General features: G+C 39.6%; 1 long non-coding RNA gene across 1 annotated transcript; it reads right to left on the bottom strand.

Annotated features, from left to right (window-relative positions):
* Window positions 1-13,797: 13,797 nt before the first annotated feature.
* Window positions 13,798-22,141, bottom strand: LOC134738263 (uncharacterized). Its single transcript, XR_010123921.1, has 3 exons — window positions 21,974-22,141; window positions 14,766-14,889; window positions 13,798-14,322 (listed from the first exon to the last, which is right to left on the bottom strand). It is a non-coding gene; the product is annotated as an uncharacterized LOC134738263 (long non-coding RNA).
* Window positions 22,142-23,551: the final 1,410 nt, after the last annotated feature.

The raw sequence follows: 23,551 nt of genomic DNA, 5'->3' as shown, positions 1-23,551 counted from the left end.
TGGATACATGTAGCTCCTCTAAAGAAGACACAGACTCCTGCCAGCATCTAACATCAAACTCAACTTAACCAAAGCCTCATCTTTAGACTCAAGCAAAGGCAATAATCAAAGTACATTGCTTTCATGCAACACAGGGACAGGCCTGTATTATACTTTATTTAATAATTTTGCTTCTATCTGAAATAGAAATATATGAAATATAATTTATTCTGTGCCTTAATACTAAATAATTTAAATGTTTATCTACCTACAGGCTTCCTTTCCTGTCACTCATTCTTTTTTTTTTTTTTTTGAGACAGAGTCTCGCTCTGTTGCCCAGGCTGGAGTGCAGTGGCATGATCTTGGCTCAGTGCAATCTCTGCCTCCCGGGTTCAAACAATTCCCCTGCCTCGGCCTCCTGAGTAGCTGGGACTACAGGTGCGCACCACCACGCTCAACTATTTTTTAGTATTTTAGTAGAGACAGGGTTTTACCATATTGGCCAGGATGGTCTCGATCTCCTGACCTCGTGATCCGCCCGTCTCAGTCCTGTCACTCTTAGAACAAGACAAGGCTTATGGCATTTTTGCTTAAAATGTTGTTAATCGTGAATATTTTGTTTTATTAATATATCCAGAATTTAAAACTGTTCAATTCCTCCGGACACAGGGACTATCATGGAAGATACCAATGCATGAGATTGTAAGGGCCAGTTCTTGTGGAATAAAATTAATTCCGACCCCCCAAATAAAGGATGGGCACATGGATGCCTAAACAGCTAAATAAATTACTTATGTTTTGTATAGCTATAGTTCCTATAAGCCAAGATTACAACAGCTCAATGCATAAAATTCAGAGACAATCCAGTTATATAACCTTACTTTTTGACTTTTAGTTTTTGGCTCTTACATTGTTTAAAAGGGGTTTTAAGGATTAATGACTGCCTGCCCATCTTCATTCCAATCTGGCCTACAACATTTAATTGGACATAAGACTTTTGATTCTAAGTCCCTTGGCCATAATGGTCGCACCAAGGAACATGGTGGACACAGGTCAGGTAGCACGCCGCTCTGGCATTGACATGAGAGAAAATAAAAGTGTGGCTACCGATAGTGCCTCTGGCATACCTTGACAAAAAAGGAGAATATAAACTATAAAATAAAGTCCTAAGCCCCCAACAACTTAATGGACACTCCTTACCCCCATGTTAGCCAAAGCAACCTGAAAAACTAATTCACGACATGACTACAAGAGGGGTGTTGAACAGGCTTCACTATACCTTCCTCCCATTATGAGAATTTAGGCACAACTGATCAGCATTAATGTTACAATAAAAACTGTAAAACAGACTCTTTATAACAATAAAATACCAAATTATGAACAGGACTTAAGAACATGCCAGGCAAGAGTTAAGTCTCACATTCCTACACTTTAAAAAAAGCAGACTATGTTTACAACTGCCACAAGGTTTCTGTGTTTCTCTAGCAGCCAAGCAAGCACTACCCTCAAGATAAGCTGATTGACTGACCCTAGCCACTGTTCCACCAGCCATAACTACAGATTGAAGTAGACAAGAGACAAATTTCAGTAGTTTTCTCCTGATAAAAGATCACTCACCATAAACTAGTTTTGGCCGGTTTACAGTAAATGCACACTTGTATGTCTTTGTCCTCAAAAGAACTTTTGAAATATAGGGCATAATTATAATACATTTAAAAGTTAAGTCTCTGCCCCAAAATCAATGAGTCATATGTTCCATGGATATTTGTTAATACACATGGGTCAGGACCACCTTCATGAATATTTACAACTCCTCCTGTAGCCTGTTAAATATGCATAATTAACCAACTTGTCCTCATATCTCCACAGGAGCTCTGGGTACAACTGACATTTGAGGCTTTGCACTATAATTAAGACTAAATGCTGTGTGTACTTCCTGGATAACTCCAGAAACATGTCCTCAGCCCTAAAAGACATGCACAAGCAAACTAATGCTATGTCTAATCTCATGATGTCTTTAAATCATATGGCTTTAGATATCTTCACTGCAGCCCAGGGTGGCACTTGTGCATTCATTAAGGCTGACCATTTTACACACATACACACACACACACAGACACAGACACACACACACACACACCAGATTATTCTCACAATATAACCCAAGCTATGCATGTAGATACCCATATTTCTGCTATAGATGCCCTCTCTCAGGACTCTACGGCATCATAATTTAGTCAGGTTCCTGGTGCATAAAATACTTTTATAGATATTATTAATACAGTTTAATGCCCTCTTCAGCTGCTATGAACTTTATTGCTGTTGTACACTCTACATGGAGATGCAGGAAATCATTCTCAGAAATTCGTGGATCCTTACACCATACATGCACAGTAAGTTCCTGCTGAAAACTCAAGAATATTTCCAACTCCAGGTAAACAGATTCCATTCTAATGCTCTATAACTATGCCCCCTGTCAGTAGGAAGCAGACCAAATGAATATGATGCTCCAACTGAATAAAAATAAAGTGGAATTTGACAGTGGGGTGTTGTAACCAAGTACTTCATTTTCCTTAAAAAATATTTACTTTTTCTTTTTTCCTGTGTGTTCATGTCTTACTTAGCTCCTTAGAAATGCAAATTCAAACTTTTACCTCCTTCCTTTCCACCAGCCAAACCACCAGCAAGCACTGTCAGCTTATCTAAGTATATGTTTACTTACAAATTACCAAATCTTGAACCGAAATAAGCATTTATCAGAATTCTCCTCCATAGCGAGACTGTCTCAAGACATCAGTTAATCCACAACCTGACTCTGTCCCCAGTGATGCTGGGCAGGCTAACGAATGACCCAAGACTAGAGATAAGTCATCCAGCAAGTCATGTAGATCCTACACCTCCACACCTCTTCTGCATGCCCTGCTTGCCAATATTTCTTCTTAAAACCCTGTTTTCAGCCCAGAAAACTTATACGGTTCCTTTAGATACGAATCCAGCCCTTCCACATTGCTAACCTCTGGAAATAAAGTGACTTTCTTTTTTTTTTTTTTGGAGACGGAGTCTCCATCTGTCCCCAGTAGCTGGGATTACAGGCACATGCCATTCTGCTTGGCTAACTTTTTGTATTTGTAGTAGAGACAGGGTTTTACCATATTGGCCAGGCTGGTCTCGAACTCCTGACCTCAGGTGATCATCCTGCCTCGGCCTCCCAAAGTGCTGGGATTACAGATGTGAGCCACCATGCCCAGCCAGTGACATTCTTTTTACTACACTTCTGTTATTTGGTTTTGTAAGTGGCCGTGGACAAACCTGGGTTGGTAACAAAATGGTGCTAAGGTGTCATATGAGAGATGAGGGGCATATTTTTCCTTAAAGCAGGATCTGTCAATTCTGTTTACAGCACTGAAGCCCACAGATCCTGACTGCTGTCATACCTAGCAGGGCAAGTGCCCATCTGTTATTACATATTCCCATAAAATACCAGTGTTTTGCTCTGTTGATTGCTCATGTCTCACACATCTTGAACAAACGTCTCCAATCTTTGCCTAAGTTTTGACTAAGACAACAAAAGTAAAACTAAAAAATTCACAAGCATGAAAACCTTTTGAGACTATTAAACCGGATGAAAATGATAATAAACAAAAGATTGAAATTCCTTTTTATAAGCTAATGGCACAAAAATATTTTCTGAATACAGCACATGATGTACACACTTTCTAACTGGTATTTTTTGTATCACTGAGAACTAAAAATGAGTTTAAAAATCACTCATCAAAAATAAGAAAATAATTCATATCTAATAGAATGGGTGATCTGTACAGAGAACTGTCATGTACACGTACACGGAGGTGAGTTGGAAGGAATTATAGAATCCAGTCAATGTCTAAATCTTTTGTACAAGGAGAAAATGAAACAACATCATGAAGTTCAAACCTGCACGGTTAAGAACAGGTTGCTCCTTGCATTCAGATGTGAAGTCTAACTTTCCTGCCACACAAATCAATACCTTGTTAATCTTTCACATGTACAGTAAACTAAGCCATAGAATAGAAAGTTTGACAGATCTTTTTAAGCATAAGATCTTTTTAATGTGGGACAATTTTGTCTTGTGGCTTACAGAATAGTTTCTGTTCTTCTTTTTAACCAGAGCTATTTAAGAGGAAATTTCTGGAAAATCATAAAACAGAATGTGTAATGTCTGTTGCTTCTAATAAAAGTGATATTAACTTTCAATTTATGAAAGAGAAATAGGAGTAAAGATGAAAATAATTGATATGGTTCATTGAAAAATAATTATGAATGCATTTTTAAAATAGAGAAACGAAGGCCTTAAATCTATGATACAAAAACAAATATTTGGTTTTAGATGATGTTCACATGACCAAAAAAAAAAGAGAATATTTATACACAAGTGTTTAAGACATTTGCACAACAAATTAAATCAAAATCAAGGAGAAATATCACAATGTAAAATCTAAAGTCTTAAGGGGTCATTGGTCAGCAAACAGAATCATTTTTGAACAAACTCAGCCTTTTTTAAAAGACTTGAATTCCCTACCTCAACCCACAACCTAGGCAGGGAGCTGCTGTCCTTGTGCAAAAAGAGCCCCCAGAGAGGCTCTGAGCTCAGAGGCTACCCTGTGAACCTGCCTTTGCTGGGGGTGGTCTGGAGGGGGACCCTGTTCACAGGATCATCTACAGCAGGGCAGGAGGTAGCCAGGGCTGCCTCTCCAGGTTTTCAACAACCTTGGCTGTTGTTAAAGACACTAAATACATAAAGTGGGTAGTGGTGTTCGGAGACTGCCTAAGATTCACAAGGACATAGACATTTAAGAGTCAATAGCAACGTTCTAAAGTTGTATATCCACAGCCTTATTCAAGGTACAGCTGACAGGATTGGTGTAGGTGCAAGGCATGCAGGTCTGAACTTTATTCACCTCATTATAGAGCAGCTCAGTGGTTAAAAGAACAGGCCCTGGACCAGGCATAATGGATCACGCTTGCAATCCCTATGCTTTGGGAGACTAAGGAGGGTGGATTGCTTAAGGCCAGGAGTTCTAGATCAGCCTGGGCAACAAAGAGAGACCTCCTCTCCACTAAAAAAATTAAAAATTAGCCGGGCATGGTGGCTTGCACCTGTAGTCCCAGCTACTCAGGAGGCTGAGTGGGGAGGATCACTTGAGTCCAGCAGCTCACACACAGAATGTGTTCTGTGTTTGTGCCACTGTACCCCAGTTGGCGTGACAGAACAAAATTATTTCTTAAAAAAGAAGAAAAAGAACAATCTCTAGAGAGAAAATTCTTGAATAGACTCTCTTAATAATAAGAATGTGGAGGGAGGAGCCAAGATGGCCGAATAGGAACAGCTCCCTTCTACAGCTCCCAGCATGAGCGACCCAGAAGATGGGTGATTTCTGCATTTCCATCTGAGATACCGGGTTCATCTCACTAGGGAGTGCCAGACAGTGGGCGCAGGTCAGTCAGTGTACACACCATGCGCGAGCCGAAGAAGGGTGTGGCATTGCCTCACTCGGGAAGCACAAGTGTTCAGGGAGTTCCCTTTCCTAGTCAAAGAAAGGGGTGATGGAGGGCACCTGGAAAATCGGGTCACTCCCACCCGAATACTGCGCTTTTCTGTCAGGCTTAAAAAACGGCGCACCAGGAGATTGTATCCCGCACCTGGCTCAGAGGGTCCTACGCCCACAGAGTCTCGCTGATTGCTAGCACGGCAGTCTGAGATCAAACTGCAAGGTGGCAGCGAGGCTGGGGGAGGAGTTCCCACCATTGCCCAGGCTTCCTTAGGTAAACAAAGCAGCTCGAACTGGGTGGAGCCCACCACAGCTCAAGGAGGCCTGCCTGCCTCTGTAGGCTCCACCTCTGGGGGCAGGACACAGACAAACAAAAAGACATCAGTAACCTCTGCAGACATAAATGTCCCTGTCTGACAGCTTTGAAGAGAGCAGTGGTTCTCCCAGCACGCAGCTGGAGATCTGAGAACGGGCAGACTGCCTCCTCAAGTGGGTCCCTGACCCCTGACCCCCGAGCAGCCTAACTGGGAGGCACCCCTCAGCAGGGGCAGACTGACACCTCACACGGCCGAGTACTCCAACAGACCTGCAGCTGAGGGTCCTGTCTGTTAGAAGGAAAACTAACAAACAGAAAGGACATCCACACCAAAAACCCATCTGTACATCATCATCATCAAAGACCAAAAGTAGATAAAACCACAAAGATGGGGAAAAAACAGAGCAGAAAAACTGGAAACTCTAAAAAGCAGAGCGCCTCCCCTCTTCCAAAGGAACGCAGTTCCTCACCAGCAACAGAACAAAGCTGGACGGAGAATGACTTTGACGAGCTGAGAGAAGAAGGCTTCAGATGATCAAATTACTCCGAGGTATGGGAGGATATTCAAACCAAAGGCAAAGAAGTTGAAAACTTTGAAAAAAATTTAGAAGAATGTATCACTAGAATAACCAATACAGAGAAGTGCTGAAAGGAGCTGATGGAGCTGAAAACCAAGGCTCGAGAACTACGTGAAGAATGCAGAAGCCTCAGGAGCTGATGCCATCAACTGGAAGAAACGGTATCAGCGATGGAAGATGAAATGAATGAAATGAAGTGAGAAGGGAAGTTTAGAGAAAAAAGAATAAAAAGAAACGAGCAAAGCCTCCAAGAAATATGGGACTATGTGAAAAGACCAAATCTACGTCTGATTGGTGTACCTGAAAGTGACGGGAAGAACGGAACCAAATTGGAAAACACTCTGCAGGATATTATCCAGGAGACCTTCCCCAATCTAGCAAGGCAGGCCAACATTCAGATTCAGGAAATACAGAGAACACCACAAAGATACTCCTCAAGAAGAGCAACTCCAACACACATAACTGTCAGATTCACCAAAGTTGAAATGAAGGAAAAAATGTTAAGGGCAGCCAGAGAGAAAGGTCGGGTTACCCTCAAAGGGAAGCCCATCAGACTAACAGTGGATCTCTCAGCAGAAACTCTACAAGCCAGAAGAGAGTGGGGGCCAATATTCAACATTCTTAAAAAAAAGAATTTTCAACCCAGAATTTCATATCCAGCCAAACTAAGCTTCATAAGTGAAGGAGAAATAAAATACTTTACAGACAAGCAAATGCTGAGAGATTTTGTCACCACCAGGCCTGCCCTAAAAGAGCTCCTGAAGGAAGCACTAAACATGGAAAGGAACAACCGGTACCAGCCGCTGCAAAATCATGCCAAAATGTAAAGACCATCGAGACTAGGAAGAGACTGCATCAACTAACGAGCAAAACAACCAGCTAACATCATAATGACAGGATCAAATTCACACATAACAATGTTAACTTTAAATGTAAATGGACTAAATGCTCCAATTAAAAGACACAGACTGGCAAATTGGATAAAGAGTCAAGACCCATCAGTGTGCTGTATTCAGGAAACCCATCTCACGTGCAGAGACACACATAGGCTCAAAATAAAAGGATGGAGGAAGATCTACCAAGCAAAAGGAAAGCAAAAAAAGGCAGGGGTCGCAATCCTAGTCTCTGATAAAAGAGACTTTAAACCAACAAAGATCAAAAGAGAGAAAGAAGGCCACTACATAATGGTAAAAGGATAAATTCAACAAGAAGAGCTTACTATCCTAAACATATATGCACCCAATACAGGAGCACCCAGATTCATAAACAAGTCCTGAGTGACCTACAAAGAGACTTAGACTCCCACACCTTAATAATGGGACACTTTAACACCCCACTGTCAACATTAGCCAGATCAACGAGACAGAAAGTCAACAAGGATACCCAGGAATTGAACTCAGCTCTGCACCAAGCAGACCTAACAGACATCTACAGAACTCTCTACCCCAAATCAACAGAATATACATTTTTTTCAGCACCACACCACACCTATTCTAAAATTGACCACATATTTGGAAGTAAAGCTCTCTTCAGCAAATGTAAAAGAACAGAAATTATAACAAACTATCTCTCAGATCACAGTGCAACCAAGCTAGAACTCAGGATTAAGAATCTCACTCAAAAACGCTCAACTACATGGAAACTGAACAACCTGCTCCTGAATGACTACTGGGTACATAACGAAATGAAGGCAGAAATAAAGATGTTCTTTGAAACCAACGAGAACCAAGACACAACATACCAGAATCTCTGGGATGCATTTAAAGCAGTGTGTAGAGGGAAATTTATAGCACTAAATGCCCACAGGAGAAAGCAGGAAAGATCCAAAATTGACACCCTAACATCACAATTAAAAGAAATAGAAAAGCAAGGGCAAACACATTCAAAAGCTAGCAGAAGGCAAGAAATAACTAAAATCAGAGCAGAACTGAAGGAAATAGAGACACAAAAAACCCTTCAAAAAATTAATGAATACAGGAGCTGGTTTTTTCAAAGGATCAACAAAATTGATAGACCGCTAGCAAGACTAATAAAGAAAAAAAGAGAGAAGAATCAAATAGATGCAATAAAAAATGATAAAGGGGATATCACCACCGATCCCACAGAAATACAAACTACCATCAGAGAATACTACAAATACCTCTATGCAAATAAACTAGAAAATCTAGAAGAAATGGATAAATTCCTCGACACATACACTCTCCCAAGACTAAACCAGGAAGAAGTTGAATCTCTGAATAGACCAATAACAGGAGCTGAAATTGTGGCAATAATCAATAGCTTACCAACTAAAAAGAGTCCAGGACCAGATGGATTCACAGCCGAATTCTACCAGAGGTACAAGGAGGAACTGGTACCATTCCTTCTGAAACTATTCCAATCAATAGAAAAAGAGGGAATCCTCCCTAACTCATTTTATGAGGCCAGCATTATCCTGATACAAAAGCCGGGCAGAGACACAACCAAAAAAGAGAATTTTAGACCAATATCCTTGATGAACATTGATGCAAAAATCCTCAATAAAATACTGGCAAACAGAATCCAGCAGCACATCAAAAAGCTTATCCACCATGATCAAGCAGGCTTCATCCCTGGGATGCAAGGCTGATTCAATATATGCAAATCAATAAATGTAATCTAGCATATAAACAGAACCAAAGACAAAAACCACATGATTATCTCAATAGATGCAGAAAAGGCCTTTGACAAAATTCAACATCGCTTCATGCTAAAAACTCTCAATAAATTAGGTATTGATGGGAGGTATCTCAAAATAATAAGAGCTATCTATGACAAACCCACAGCCAATATCATACTGAATGGGCAAAAACTGGAAGCATTCCCTTTGAAAACTGGCACAAGACAGGGATGCCCTCTCTCACCACTCCTATTCAACATAGTGTTGGAAGTTCTGGCCAGGGCAATTAGGCAGGAGAAGGAAATAATGGGTATTCAATTAGGAAAAGAGGAAATCAAATTGTCCCTGTTTGCAGATGACATGATTGTATATCTAGAAAACCCCATTGTCTCAGCCCAAAATCTCCTTAAGCTCATAAGCAACTTCAGCAAAGTCTCAGGATACAAAATCAATGTACAAAAGTCACAAGCATTCTTATACACCAACAACAGACAAACAGAGAGCCAAATCATGAGTGAACTCCCATTCACAATTGCTTCAAAGAGAATAAAATACCTAGGAATCCAACTTACAAGGGACGTGAAGGACCTCTTCAAGGAGAACTACAAACCACTGCTCAAGGAAATAAAAGAGGATACAAACAAATGGAAGAACACTCCATGCTCATGGGTAGGAAGAATCAATATCGTGAAAACGGCCATACTGCCCAAGGTAATTTACAGATTCAATGCCATCCCCATCAAGCTACCAATGACTTTCTTCACAGAATTGGAAAAAACTACTTTAAAGTTCATATGGAACCAAAAAAGAGCCCGCATCGCCAAATCAATCCTAAGCCAAAAGAACAAAGCTGGAGGCATCACACTACCTGACTTCAAACTATACTACAAGGCTACAGTAACCAAAACAGCATGGTAATGGTACCAAAACAGAGATATAGATCAATGGAACAGAACAGAGCCCTCAGAAATAATGCCGCATATCTACAAGTATCTGATCTTTGACAAACCTGAGAAAAACAAGCAATGGGGAAAGGATTCCCTATTTAATAAATGGTGCTGGGTAAACTGGCTAGCCATATGTAGAAAGCTGAAACTGGATCCCTTCCTTATACCTTATACATAAATCAATTCAAAATAGATTAAAGACTTAAACGTTAGACCTAAAACCATAAAAACCCTAGAAGAAAACCTAGGCATTACCATTCAGGACACAGGCATGGGCAAGGACTTCATGTCTGAAACACCAAAAGCAATGGCAACAAAAGCCAAAATTGACAAATGGGATCTAATTAAACTAAAGAGCTTTTGCACAGCAAAAGAAACTACCATCAGAGTGAATAGGCAACCTACAGAATGGGAGGCACCCAAAGAATGACAGAATATATTTGAAAATTGCAAATTTTATAGGTGATAATGGTCTGTTATCCAGAATACACAGTGTCTTACAACTCAAAATTAAAAAGGCAAATATCCCAATCAAAAATGGCAAAATCTTAAATAGCCAATTCTCAAAGGAAAGCCATAGTCATATACAAAATCACATGAAAATATGATCAATGTCTTTTGTCATTATGAGGTAGGAGACCGGAAGGACTTGTTTTCTGGTTTCACAACCTTGATGACCAAAGTAAGATCTGCTCCAGACACGATAAAGTGAAAAAACTGGCAGAAGCCTGTACATTGTGGCAAATGTGATCCCTGGCAGTCTTCATTTGTCATTCACATAAGACACTCCTACCAACCACATAACTGTTTACAAATTCCATGGCCACAACGCAGAAGTTACTGCCCCTTTCCATGGAGACAACCTAGAAGTCACTGCCCCTTTCCATAGAGACAACCTAGAAGTCACTGCCCCTTTCCATGGAGACAACCTAGAAGTCACTGCCCCTTTCCATAGAGACAACCTAGAAGTCACTGCCCCTTTCCATAGCTACAACCTAGAAGTCACTGCCCTTTTCCTGCCTCAATTTGCCTTGACCTGCCCCTCAATTTGCATATAATTAAAAGTGGGTTTGATTGCATATAAATACAGTTGCCAAGAGGCCTATATGTTGCCAACTCTGAACACACTTCTTAAGAGTTAGCCCTGCTCTGCTAAGAGCACTACCATTCAATAAAATATTGGAGTATAACATCACTCACTTGCCCTTAAATTCTTTCCTGGACAAAGCTAATAATCCTCTCAGGATAAGCCCCAATTGTGTGACTCACCTGTCCTACAAAAATTAGGTGAAGGCAAATCTAAAAACCATATTGCTAAAAAATATAAGTTGGAAAAGGTAAAATACTATGAAAAAGCAAACTTGTTACCTACTAAATAAGGTTTTTAATTTGCATAATTTAGGTACACTCTTTGTGTTACAAAGTTCTTCAGGATTTGGAAAACATTATTATGTATTCACCATTACAGTATCAAAGAGAGTAATTTCACTGCCCAAAAGAAATCTTCGGTAGTTCACTGATTTCACCTTTTTCTCTCCCAAGCCCCTTGTTACCATCGAACTCTTTACTATCACTACACTTTTTCCTTATCTAGAGAGTCATATAAATGGAATTACACAGTATTTTGACTTTTTCAACTTGTATTTATTACATAGCAATATACCTTGTTCAGGTAGTATGATTAAATTAACATCAACTTGCTCACAGGGAGTGCTAGATTGCATACAAATGAGAATGAGTGGATCCATTTATGTAGTGCTGAATTAGGTCATATGGTGTTGGAAACATTAGTAGAAGTTATAAAATTACCAAATTAGCCTGGAGCACAATGAAATACACAGAGTGGAGCATATAGTAGTGACTGAACAAACGAAAATGCCAAACAACAACAAAACCAACCAACCACACAACATCAAACTTTAATTATGGAGGTATTTCAAAATGATACAAGAGACAACTTAAAAACCTTCCAATAGCCAACACTGGAACAATTTGTGCAATTAAAAAAAAAATAGTGGCCAAGCATGGTGGCTCATGCCTGTAATCCCAGCACTTTGAGAGTCCAAGGAGGGTGGATCATCTGAGGTATGGAGTTTGAGACCAACCTGGCCAACATGGTGAAACCCCGTCTCTACTAAAAATACAAAACTTAGCCAGATGTAGTGTCTCATGCCTGTAATCCCAGCCACTTGGGAGGCTGAGGCATGAGAATTGCTTGAACCCAGGGGGCAGAGGTTGCAATGAGCTGAGAACACACCATTGTACTCCAGCCTGGGCAACAGAGAAAGGCTCTGTCTCAAAAAAAAAAAATGCACATATGCATTGTAAAATAAATACACATATTTAGATAATGATATAAATAAAAGATGCATGTATAAATGAATAAATTAATACACACAAAATAATTGGAAGAGAATAGGCACATGTTTATGGTGAAGGTTTAAAGAAATTTGTAGACATTCTGCCAATAATGAATGTCTACTCTTGTCGACAGTTTGTACTCTTGTTATGATACGATGAGAATGGCACTTTTTGGCCAGGCACAGTGGTTCATGCCTGTAATCCCAGACTAGCCTGGCCACCATATTAAGACCTATCTCTATAACAAAATAAATATCACTTGAGCCCAGGAGTTTGACCCTTGCCTGGGCAACATGGTGAAACCTTGCCTCTACCAAAAAAACTAACAAACAACAACAACAATAAATTACTCCAGCATGGTACCACATACCTGTACTCTCAGCTACCCTGGAGGTTGAGAGGGAAGGATCCTTAAGCCCAGAAGATGGAGGCTATAGTGAGCCAAGCTCATGACACTGTACTCCAGCCTGGGCAAGAGAGTGAGAATATTCTAAGTTGCTTTCCAAATCCAATTCTTCATTTAGATCAACTATTTATCTTTCTCTCCCTCTCCTTTTATTCTTCCTATCTCATAAACAATGGTCATGTGAATCTCACTGTAAGCAGTCGCTGCTGATGCAGGCACATTAGAGTTATCATGAAATGCTTTGCTCTGACCACTTGTTACTCTTTTCAACTCCACTTGTAGATACCTGGAAAATGAAACAAGCCTTGGTGTTCCCTGAAGACTGTAGTGCATGAAGAAGAAACTCATATAATTTACAATTTAGAATGTTGAGCATATTTGCACTGAAAGTTTCAGCTTCTATGAGGGCTCATTTCAGTGAACAGAAAGCCCCAATTTCAAATATAGGAGTCCTGCACCTTTTAAACTTTATTCTCTATTCAGGGTAGAGGGTGGAGACAGGGTTGAGTTCAGGCTTCATGGTGTGGTCAGACAATGAGATGTTTTCAATAGCATCTTTCTGAGAATTCTGGTGGCCAATCCAGCCTCAGTACAATGTGGTCACAGGTGGTTTACTGTATTGTGAGAAATCATAACTTCCATGCTATGGTGGTAATGTTTGGGAGCTCAGTGCTCAGCACTGTGTTTGTTCTCTGTGCCAGGGATATCATGGTAGCACAGTTTTGTGTCTATCACCTTTCCTATCTTAATCCTGGTCACTCAGAACTCATTGACCCTCTTGCTAACTAGAGATGAGTCTCTCCTTAGACACATCAACTTCCATCTCCTTCATGGCCTGCCACTTGGTGATTTTTTTTTTTTTCCTGAATAGTTTGGTCATGAATGATCTTCACAGTACACATCATAACAGACCATATGTATGCATAGAAATGAAGAGAAAAATGGGATTTGACAAGTCACTTACCTTAAAGAAACTCCTCTTATAATGAAATGAAAAGAGCAAACTTCCATGTACTAAGATTGTCAATTTTTTTTTTTTTTTTTGAGACAGTCTCACTCTGTCCCCCAGGCTGCAGTGCAGTGGCATGATCTCGGCTCACTGCAAGCTCTGCCTCCTGGGTTCACGCCATTCTCCTACCTCAGCCTCCCAAGTAGCTGGGACTACAGGCGCCCACCAGCATGCCCGGCTAATTTTTTGTATTTTATTAGAGACAGGGTTTCACCATGTTAGCTAGGATGGTTTCAATCTCCTGACCTTGTGATCCGCCACCCTCGGCCTCCCAAAGTGCTGGGATTACAGGTGTGAGCCACCATGCCCCGCTTAAGATTATCAATTTGAATGAGGCTCTCATTCCTATGGGGTGAATTGTAAGCTCACGGGGTAAGAAAGTTTCCTGAATTAGAAATGTCCCAAATAATAGCCCCTGAATTACTGCTACAATCTTCTCAGAAGTAAGAAATGTGGTCAAGGTGAGCTGTATCGCTTACTCCACCTCTCCTGGACGCAGGAATTTATTTTCTCACTGGAGTTATGAAGTTGGTACGGAGAATGTAGCCCATGATCACGGTCTGAAAAAGCAAAAAGAGTCCTAACTTTGTGGATGTCCTTGGGAGTGTAGCATACAGTCCCATGGCTTAGTAAGCTTTGTGGGCATCGTTCCTGGAACAACCCTGGTGCTCTCCCATAAAGTGGTGTGGCCTGTGAATGGGGAGCTGTGTGGGGGATGAGGGGACAGTCCTCCCTGCTGTGGGGATCTTTGTTTAACCACCACAGATGCTGAGTCAGCACTCAGCCCGTGTCCATCTCTTAGATCACTGCATGGTGGGCTGGGATATGTTGTACTGTGCTGTTCTTTCCTTTTTTCTAATAGGCTATTTCCACCTCTGCACAACACACTCTGTATCACTAACATGCCTCACTTTCATATGCCTGGTGTCTAAAGGTTCATTTCAGGTCTCTGTAAGCAGGGATTAGCCTACAACCCCATGATTAGAAGCTTTTATTTTCATACCTAGTTAACCTTCTACACTATGATGTTGTCTATGCTGCAGCTTTTGGGCCTCTCACTGGACAAAAGAAATCCATGACGTTATAGCATCAGGGGACTGTGTGGTGCCATGAATTCATGATGGAGTCTGCATAATAAAGGGAACTTAATTATCATAGGGTATTCTCAAAGGCTTTAAAAAACTTCAAAACTTGAACAAAAGAATCTCTGAACTAAGAAAACACTCCTAAAGTAGAAATATTATTTATGTTCCTCATCACCGGTATTCCTCAATCTTGTCTGGAAGTCATGTCTTCCAAAATGTCTTTAGTGAGATCCTACAAAGACACTACCACAAAGTGCCTGAAAGTAGGGCCTTCTAACATATGTGGGGCAGGCATCTTTCTTTGAAAAAGTGGTTACTCTTATATGAACTGGTGACTGGGTAATGGAGCATATGATGGGAAAGAAGAAAATGGATGAGAGTCCCTGGACCTTGATGAGGTGCCTGAAGCCTGAAGCAGGTGCCCTGTGTAGGAATGGGGATAATAAGGCAAGTACTTTGCCTTTCACTCCCTGCATCTCCACTCATCCTCTCATCCAAGGTTTCTTGTTGTTTACGTCCATCTGCGTTGGTATTTTTTTTGTTCCGAAATAATGCATTTTAAGAATATTTTTATTAGAAAATAATTTTAGTTTTACAGAAAGTTGCAAAGATAATGCAGTTTTACATAATCTACAGCTTTCTGAAATGTTAACAACTTATGTAACCAGAATGTATTTATGAAAACTCAGAAATTGACAGTGGTACAAAACTATAAACTGAAATACAGTTAATAGTTTTGAAGCATTAACTGAAATACAGACTTTCTTAATATTTTGCCAGGTTTTCTACCGATGTCATTTTCTGTTCTAGAATCTAATTACATTTACTGTCAGGTATATTACCTATAGGTCGCTGTATAACATATAACCGAACAGCTTAGATGTTCAAACCCACACATAAATATTACTTAACATTTTCTCTGGGTCAGAGGACCCAGGCTGAGGTTTCAAGCGAAGCCTCCCCTGGGGAAGGATCCCTTTCCCAGCTCATGTTAGTGTTGATAGGATTCAATTTTTTTCTAGGTTGAGATGACTTCACTGGTGAATTATTCTAACCCCTTTGAGAATTAATAACAATCCTTTATTACCTAATCTTTCAAGAAAAAAAATAAAACAGAGGAGTAGAGAACACTTCCCAGTACGCCGCATGAGGCCTGTTTTCCCTGATAGCACAACTGGACAAAGAGATTTCAAGAAAGGAAAATTACAGACAAATATGCCCCATGAAACAGAGGCAAAATTTCTGAAGGAAATACTATCAAAATAAACCTGTAACCTAATAAAAATAGACATTATGAGCAAAGTCATTTGTCCCTGAAATATGTTTTGTTAAACATACAAAAACTGTTAGAGTAATACACTATATTAATAGAATGAAGGACAAAAGCTTCATAATTATCTCTAAAGATACAGAATAAGCAGTTGAAAAATCCAAAACACATTCATGATAACAAGACCGAGCAATTTAGGCATAGAAGGAAATTTTCTTAAGTGATAAAAGGCATCTATGAAAAACTCACACAACAACACACCATATTATGAATGTATCAGTAATTTCTTCAAAAAATTAGCAACATGATAAGGATGTACGCTCTTGCTACTTTTATTCAGTATTGTATTGGAACATGTAGCCAGGGTAATTAGGCAAGAAACATAACTATAAGACTTCTAGAAAGAAAAGGATGAAGTTAAGCTATCTCTATTCATAAATGACACAATCCTGTGTATAGAAAATCCTAAGGAAATCACTAAAATAAGATTAGAACCAAAAAATGAGTTCAGTAACATTTTAGTATACTAGGGCAATAAAAATCAATTGTATTTCTATACAGTGTCAATTAATCTAAAATAAAACATAAAAAACAATTCCATTAAAAATACTGTCAAAAAGAAATAGACATTTGGGGGCAAAGTGGACCAACCTAAGGAATATAAAAATAAGGAGAGAGTCCTAGTTTAAAGGTCAAACTATCTATACATAAATTCTCTTCTTTAGTTAGAAACATTCTTTCCCATGGGGGTATGAATTAGCATTTCTAAAACTACTCTGCCTGTATTTTGGACTCATTGATTATATAAAGGAGGCCAACTATCTCACTGTTAGCGTGGGAGGTTACATACAAGGAGTGGGAATGGGGAAATTGATTCATGTGGTCTTGAATTAGATCATGGGTGCTGGAAACATTAATAAGAATTCATGCTGAACTTTACATAGTCATAAATGGAGAAATGTTGTGGAAATGCATATACATATATGAGTGTGAGTTACATATATACATATAATCCTTTGCTCTGTGAGATGACAAAGCATAGAATCAACAGATGCCTAGCAGAAATGAGAACATCATTGCTGAGACCTTTGTTTCTAATGCCATTCACCAAAAAAGGAACTAGGAATTTGAGGGAAAATGGTGAATGGCATGGTTGGGAAGGGAATCAACACTATTAAGCTTAAGTACCTTGCAGAGCCAGAAAGTAAGAAAAAGTTAAACAACACAACCAACCAACACACTACACAAACCAAATCAAATAGCAATAATATGGGTATTTCAAAGTGGTAAAGCAGCGGACTGAAAGGCCTTCTAATGACCAGCAGTAGAGCAATTTGAACAATACAATAAACTAGTCTAATCACAGTGGAAATAAATATTTATTATTTGCCAATATTCCATATAATATAAATAATTGATGAAATAAATGTAAGATAAATGCTGGAGAACAGACACATTGCCTATGGTAATGAAATACAAACGATACTATAGAAGTTCTGCCCTAAGGAGGTGAAGAATAATTCCCCACTGTTAAGTACGCGCTGTGCATACTGACTTTTTTTTCAAAAAGTACGACTTGGAAAGGGGGAAAATTAATTTGACAGTGGAGAAACTGGACCCACACTGCCTCATCCAGGTGCTCAAATTAGTATCAATAGTGATAAAAAGCATTTTGAGAATATATGCCCATGGTATAATGAGTATTACACTCACCCCTGTCTCTTCTTCTTTCACATCTGCAACTTCAGTCTAATTGTTACTAAAAACAATCATACAAATCCTAAATGGAGGATGTCAATGCCACGAAAAACATGGAAATTCAGAGAAACTGCAGAGACAAAAAAAGCTTAAGGAGACATGATATTTAAATGTGTTATCCTGGAAGAGATCCTAGAACAGAAAACAAACATTAAGTAGGAAAAAAAACAAATCTGATTAATATGTGGATATCAGTGAATGAGAATGCATAATGTTGGTGTGTTAATTGTGACAAATACCCATGCTAATATAAGAGGTTAATAATAATGGAAACTCTGTGTTGGTTGCATATTAACTCTCCATGCTGACTATGCAACTGTTCTGTAAGTCCAAAGCTAATGTAAAATAGAAAAGTTTTTTTCTTTTTTTAAAAATTCACTGCTGACCTTAACAAACTGAATATTATCAATATTGTTGATGCTCCAAATGTGCATCTCCCCAATTTCATGGCATTTTTTACCCCCATGAAGGTTACTATTATTTTCAGTTTCCTCTTTGTCATTTCCTTTTCATATTATTTTTATGTCTAGGTTTATATTTCTAAATAATATATTGTTCAGTTTTTATTGTCTTCAAATTAAAATAAAGGTATTCAAAATAAGTCTATAATTCTGTTGAAATAATGAGAAATCATCAGATGAATCCACATGGTGATGCTTCCTATAAAATACCTGACCAGTTCTTTTCATAAGGGCGAAGATTCTTCAAGATAAACAAAGACTGGGAAACTGTTGCACATCAGACAGGACCTGATGTACCTGGTAGACCTTAAGATGATGCCCAGTGATCCCCACCTGCCAGGATGCATGACCTTGTATTGTAATTCTCTCCCGGTGTGTATGGGCATGAAATGTGACTTGCTTTCATACAACACAATAATACAAGAATATTAGATGTCACACGACTGATCATGTTATGTAAAGTTGTGATTTTTTTTTTTTTTGTCTTGCTAGCAAGCTCTTTGCCTTGATGGCTTTGATAGAGCATTCTGCCACATGAGAGAAGTCCACATGGGAAGAAACTGAATGCAGTCTCTGGTCAACAGCCAGCAAGGAACTGAGGCTGCCCTACAGTTTGCAACATAAATTTCTGACTAATCCAAGCCCCCATTCAAGTAACAATATATCACTTAAGATGTAGTGTGAACACATTACAATAAAAGAATAACCCACATTCTTTCCTTCTATCACTTATTTCAGTTATTCATCTTACTTATATAAGCATAAATGCAGATAAATATTTGTATGTATATATATATACACACACAATGATATATATTTAACCATATCTACTCAAATATATTCATACTACCATTGTTTTTAACAAGCTGTTGTGAGATTAATTAAGAATAAATTACCTAGATTAGCCACTAAAAAGGTAAAAAAAAAAAAAAAGAGATACGCTAAGAAATGAGAGGAATTGATATAAAGTGCTCAAAACAACAAAAGGTAGAAAATGAGTGAAATACAAAAATAGGAACAAAGACAAATCAACAACTGAAAGATAGTAACAAATTTCGTAGATTTTTAATCCAACTGTATCAATCATCACTTTGAATGTCAATGTTCTAAATGCACTAAAGGACAGAATGCATCAATAAAAGGGGGCATGGAATAGAAAGAATAAATTCATGTAACACGTTACAATCTGAGAAACACGAGAACATCATGAGGTTTGCAGGAGAATATCAAAGAACATTTAAGAAGTCACGCAGACAGGCCAAGCATGGTGGCGAACACCTGTAATCCCGGCACTATGGGAGGCCAAGGAAGGCGGATCACTTGAGGTTAGGAGTTTGAGACCAACCTGGCCAACATGGGGAAACCCCATCTCTACTAAAAATACAAAAATTAGCTGGGCATGGTGGCACCTGCCTGTAATCCTGGCTACTCAGGAGGGAGGCTGAGGCAGGAGAATCGCTTGAACTCGGGAAGCAGAAGTTGCAGTGAGCTGAGATGGAGTCACTGCACTCCAGCCTGGGCTACAAGAGCAAAACTCCATCCCAAAAATAAAATAAAATGATAAAATAAAAAAAAGACCAAAACTACCAGACAGCTTACAGATAGGGGATTTTAAAGACACAGAGGCGGGGTGACACACAGTCATAAACTAATATATTGATGTTACACATTGGTTTTAGCCTAAAAGGATGAAGTATCTTGAAGTGGAAGCTTACAGGTCATAGAGGGATTCAAAGATTTTCTGATTTGTGATTATTCAAGAAAGTAAAATTTGTCAGAAAATTTGGGATCAGCAGAAAATAATGGTACTTCTGGCTCATAGACATAACTTCCTGTAGGCCCCTCAGGAAGAAATTCAGAATAAAGAATGGCAGAGTTCATTTCATAGATCCCCTTTATCTGAGCTCTATGTGCCAGTGGATCCATTTAGTAGAGGGCCAGCTTTCTGAAAAACAACTCAGGGACATATGTTAAGCTTTGAGTTTTAGTTTCTATAGGGAACCCCATATTCTCATGACTCTCAATTCCTTGCTACTGTTTTAACTTCTTGCTTGTCAATCAAGTGGCTCATGTACTTCTCAGAGGTAGAGAGGTGCCCGGAATTTCTGTGAAGGGACTCAAGATTTTCCTTTATTTCTATGTTTTGGGTGGGACACAGGCCCCTATGAGGGGTCCCTGCACCTTCTCAGGCCCTAAATGAATCCTCATCTGCTTGTGGGACTCCTGAATTTCTTCTACCATGTTCTTGCTTTTGTATTGCTTGCTGCTTTCAGGTGACCATATTCCTGCTCAACCTTAGAGGATGAATCTCATCTTCACTGGCCAAGACATTTGGATGACTATTCACAAATGAATTATGTCAAGAGTGCCAAAGTTCAGTATAAAATAATACACATCAGTTGATCCAATATTATTTAATAGAAAGGTGGGTAAATTATTGAGTATGTCAATGAAAATGGACATATAAATAGTTGCCAGCAGAAAAATATTTTTTAAATATTAAGCTAAATGAGAACAAATAATAAAATATTTTAACACTCTTCCTAAAAGTGATTGTTACAAATATATTTGCTGAATAGAGCAAAATTATGTGTACATTTTCTAAGTGGCATTTTAAAAATTTGTCACTGAGACTATGTATTACGGCCTCAATTTCAGAGCCACTCTTGGTCTGTTCAGGGATTCAGTTCCTCCCTGGTTCAGTCTTGGGAGGGTGTATTTGTGCAGGAATTTTTCATTCTTTCTAGATTTTCTAGTTTATGTCCATGGAGGTGTTCATTATATTCTCTGCTGGTTGTTTATATTTCTGTGGGGTCGGTGGTAATATCACCCTTGTTGTTCTGATAGCATTTATTTGAATCTTCTCAACATCACTCATTATTAGAGCAATGCCAATCAAAACCAACATGAAATACCATTTAACTCCAGTCAGAATGGCTATATTAAAAAGTCAAATATAACAAATAACAAATAGTCAAACAAATAACAGAGGCTGGGAAGATTGTGAAGAAAAAGGAACACTTATACACTGTCGGTGGGAGTGTAAATTAGTTTAACCATTGTGGAAGACAGTGTGGTGATTCCTAAAAGACCTAGAGACAGAACTTCCATTTGACCCAACAATCCCATTTCTAAGTATATATCCAAAGGAATATAAATCATTCTCTTATAAAGACACATGAACACATATGTTCACTGCAGCACTATTCACAATAGTAAAAACATGGAATCAATCTAAATTGTCCATCAACGATAGACTGTATAAAGAAAATGCGGCACATATACACTGTGGAATACAACGCAGCTATAAAGAAGAACCAGATGATGTCCTTTGCAGGGACATGAATGGAGCTGCAGTCCATTATTCTCAGCAAGCTAACACAGGAACAGAAAACCAAATACCTCCATGTTCTCACTTATAAGTGGGAGCTAAATGATGAGATCACATAGAGGGGAACAACACACTCAGAGTTCCTGAAACCATCAGTCTGGTTTCCAATGAATGGGGCAATGAGACACACAAGCACACCAAGGCTTAACCATTCTGTCCACTGGAAGGGAAAGAAACTACCCAGGAATGCCACCTGCTTCCAACTAGCTGAGCCCATGATTGGGGCTCTAGGGAATTTCTCTTTACCTGCTGAGATGTTTCCATCTTGGGGAACTTCCTTTCTCTTCTTGCCTCTGCACCAGCTGCCGACTACACTTCCTTACCACAGGGCAAGTGACATCTGAAGAGGCTGACAGACTTCAGAGCTGGGTAAGGCAACCAGAATCCCCCCTGAACTGCCTCTGCCTGTTCTGTGATGTCACCTGAGCTCTGCTCTGTTTACATATAGCCACTTGTGACATCATCTGGGCGTGTATGGAGTCTGTATCTATGTCAAGACCTGGGCTTTGCTCCACCTGGAGTCAGCTGATTGGCGGGAGGGCATCTGAAATTGAGATGAGGCTTCAGGACTTTTACCCAGCCCTTTAGTGGGGATCTGTCTGGGACTGTGCTGTCTGAATCTGTACCTGTAAAGGTAAACAATATCTACATTTGGGCCCTCATCTCTGTCTCTCTCTCCTCCTCCTCCTTTACTCTGCAAGGTGATCTGCATAAGCCCCACTCCATCTGGGATCCAGTCCTGGAGGGAAACAGCCTCCACTGCCCTTGCAGGGTCACTCTTTTTAGGGCACTGGAGTACTTCTCAAAACTGTGCTAGTTTTCATGGGGAAAGGAAGGATGTGAGCTATTCCATAGGTTATCTAAAGGGCTTGCCACCATGCTTATGGTGCTTAATGTTGTTTATGTGAAAAAAAGCTTAACAGGATATGGGATAAGTATTTAGGCAGTCCTGACTCCAACCCCTCTGCCCTTTTTGTGTGCCTAATTGACCATTTAATTTGTTGCCATTCGGTTACCCTCTACTAGGGTACTAAGAACAGCAGAACATGGACTATGGATGAAGTTGATGTGCTGGTGGCCTGGTCCGGTGGGGGGGCGGGGTGATGGTGGAGCAGTGCTGTGCTAGCTGGTGCTAATCACTAGCCTGCCCAAGGAGTTTATTCTCTGACCTCTTTGGCTGTCCCAGCTGTGTGGTGAGATTTGCACAAGTGTTCCTTTTAGGACCATGAGTGGTGTTATTGCACTGCTTATATGAAGCTAGAAAAGTCTTTCCAGCCCATAGAGGTCTGGTTGAAGGATATGAGCAGTGCAGACCAGAAGAGAGATAACAAATAAAAGTTGTCATCACTGTTTCAAAAGGGATGAGCAGTATGGATATAGAAACCAAGTCAGGAGGGGAAACAAGGTCTCTATCCCCTCTGGGAGGCCCCTGGGGCATACCCTAGCTAAGTGTAGAGCCTATGGCTAACAGCCTATGACTAAGAGAAAAACGGTCTATTGTTGCAGTGCTGTTTGGACTGTGGACAAGTAGGTTATAAATTTTGACCTCTGAATGGACGTAACCAATACTAGTCTTTAATGCAGTTAGACTCATTTTGTCAGAGGTCTGGAAAATTAGAAAAAATACCATATGTTCAAGCCTTCATGCTTTTCGAAAATCAGGATTCATACCATGAGGGAAGATGCCAGCTGCTAGCTGTACCAAAGGACAGAATGGAAAAAAGGCTCTTCACAAGCCAGAGAGCCAAACTCAGACAGAAAGCAATGAAGAAGAATTAGGACTTTTAAATGTCCTACACCCAGCTGTTTTAGCAGCTCCAACCA

The sequence above is a fragment of the Pongo pygmaeus genome, chromosome 16 (assembly GCF_028885625.2).
Source record: "Pongo pygmaeus isolate AG05252 chromosome 16, NHGRI_mPonPyg2-v2.0_pri, whole genome shotgun sequence".
Classification (NCBI taxonomy): Eukaryota; Metazoa; Chordata; class Mammalia; order Primates; family Hominidae; genus Pongo; species Pongo pygmaeus.
This window is presented reverse-complemented; position numbering and strand designations above follow the sequence as displayed.